Here is a 2,249-nt window from a genome sequence, read left to right as displayed (position 1 = left end):
CGTGTCTAAAACTCAGACGCTAGTATCTAAAACTCAGACTCCAGATCAAATGACGCTTTTGCCTTCTCAACGATCTCTTTCCTGCCATCCAGTCCACCCCGCCACGTCACAATCAGACATGAGGGAAACCCAGAAAAACACTCTGTTCACCTCCGGGCCTACACCCACACCCGGCTGGCTACGCCCCTCCCACTTCCTGGCGTTCCCAGGCTGCGAATGTCACCATCGAACGCCACTCCCTTGGGCTTCATCTCCTTGAAGGCCCATGTTTCAGATAAAAAACCCAGGTCACATTAAAGGTGAGCAAGCTATCCCAGTCGCCCTCCCCCGAACACCGGGGTGGAGTGCCGTGCATCAGCGTGGGTCTGGGGTGAGGGAGGCCACACTAGCAGGCAAGAGCACGAATGTCACATTTCACGGCCGCCCAGTGGGGGAACCAGAGCCCTCACGTTTCAAGCGACACTCCTCTTTTTAACTGCAAACTAAGTCGAAAAACAGAAAACAACACAGAACAAAATAAAAGGACGAGAATACTCTGTATTCTCTCAACACTGGCGCTCTCTCGTTACGCTGTAACTCTGCTGTGCCCGTCTCGAGAATAACGCAGTTCAAACACACAAACGTGCAAATGTGACACAGCTCTGGTGATTCCAGCCCCAACTCCGACCTGAGAAGCAGAGGCGGGGGACACAGGAGGCGGAGGGCATACCTTTCCCCAGGGTCTTGGCCTCTATGATCTCGCTGATGCGCCCGGGGCCCACTCCGTTCTGCGCGGTCAGGGTGAACTTGTACCAAGTGCCGCATTTCAGGTTCTCCAGGCGGTAGGAGCGCTCGCTCGGGCTGATGGGAAAGCTCCCCCACTGCTCGCTGTTGTCCTCCGAGTACTGCAGTATGTAGCCTTTGGGGCGACAAGAAGCAGTGGGGAGCGTTACCTGCCTTCTGGCGGAAGTTGGATGCCGCCGGCGTTTGCACGGTTGGGAGACCTCAGAGTTCGCACGTGACTGGACGGGAAGTCGTGCTGAGTCCAGAACACGTGGCCCAGGCACGAGCAGTGCCGTGATGACACGCTGATTCGTGGGGTGCCTAGGCCACGCCGGACGTGTCTATGCCACTGTCGCTGGGTGTGGTGGAATGACAGCACTCTCAGCCCGTCCCACGTTCAAAGGTGTACTGGACAGCAGGAAATGGACGCGCCATCTCTAAATGCCTGCCCTTCAGAGCAAGGGGCCCAAATCCTTACTCCAGAAGCAAAGCTCTAGAGAAGGGGTACGTGCCGGTGGGGGTGGGAATCCGCTCGATCACACTCTACTCGGTTCCGGACCACGAAGGGAACTGGCTCCGGTCCCGCAGCCTTTCCGACACCTCGACGGGACCCACCTCGGTTGGAGAAGCCCCTCCCCCCTCTACTCCGCCCCCGACTACACCTGTCCGTGTCTGAGCATTCGGGATGGGCTGCGTACTGTGGCCCTGTGAAAAGTGACAATTTTCTCCACAGTACAGATGAAGACACTGAGGGCCACAGAGGTTAGGTGACCACTGTAGGGTGCGTGAGTGAGACTCTAACTCCACTGTCGGAACTTGAAGAACATGCTCGTCACCCCCAAGGTCACTGAGACACCTCCTTTCTTATTTTTTTTTTTTATGAAGTATTTATATATACTAAGAGAGGCAACCTCGTCGGCTTAAAAGCCCTTATTTTGTATTTTTCACGCCTACAGCACCTGGTCTTCCTAGGTGGTCTCCCATCCAAAGACTAATCAGGCCCAACCCTGCTTAGCTTCCGAGATCAGACGGGATTGGGCACGTTCATGGTGGCATGGCCGTAGACGAGACACTCTCCTTGAATCGACCTTCGTCCTTGTTACCCACCACCTTCCCTGGGGCAAACGTGTCCCGTCTGTCCTGTCCCTGCCTCCTAAACGCTGGCACCCAGGCCGCCCAGCGCTAGCCTGCCTGGTGCATCGCGTCCTCATATGAGCAGATGGGGCTTCCCGCCCCGCCTGATGACTCCATTTTTAACACAGGTGGAGCGCTCCTCACCTTGACAGAAGCTCCTCGCCCCTCACGTGGAGACCATCCATCCCGAGTCCCCCTTCAAGGCCACGGTCATCTTCCCTTCTCCCCTGCGGGCCCTCTGTGGCCCGGGGGACCCCTTCTCCACCCTGAGCCTCACTCGCCTTCTGTGTTCTTGACCTGTGCGCCTCCCGCCCGTCTGGCCCCTGCCAGGTGAGGGGTGGCTCTTGCGCTCC

General features: G+C 57.2%; 1 pseudogene; it reads right to left on the bottom strand.

The window, feature by feature from the left end:
* Nucleotides 1-1,709: 1,709 nt before the first annotated feature.
* Nucleotides 1,710-1,828, bottom strand: LOC111734653 (annotated as a pseudogene).
* Between the last annotated feature and the right edge of the window lie 421 nt (nt 1,829-2,249).

This window comes from Pteropus vampyrus, unplaced genomic scaffold (genome assembly GCF_000151845.1).
Source record: "Pteropus vampyrus isolate Shadow unplaced genomic scaffold, Pvam_2.0 Scaffold2930, whole genome shotgun sequence".
NCBI lineage: Eukaryota > Metazoa > Chordata > Mammalia > Chiroptera > Pteropodidae > Pteropus > Pteropus vampyrus.
Note: the sequence above shows the minus strand (reverse complement) of the source record. Positions and strands in the feature narration are given on the sequence as shown.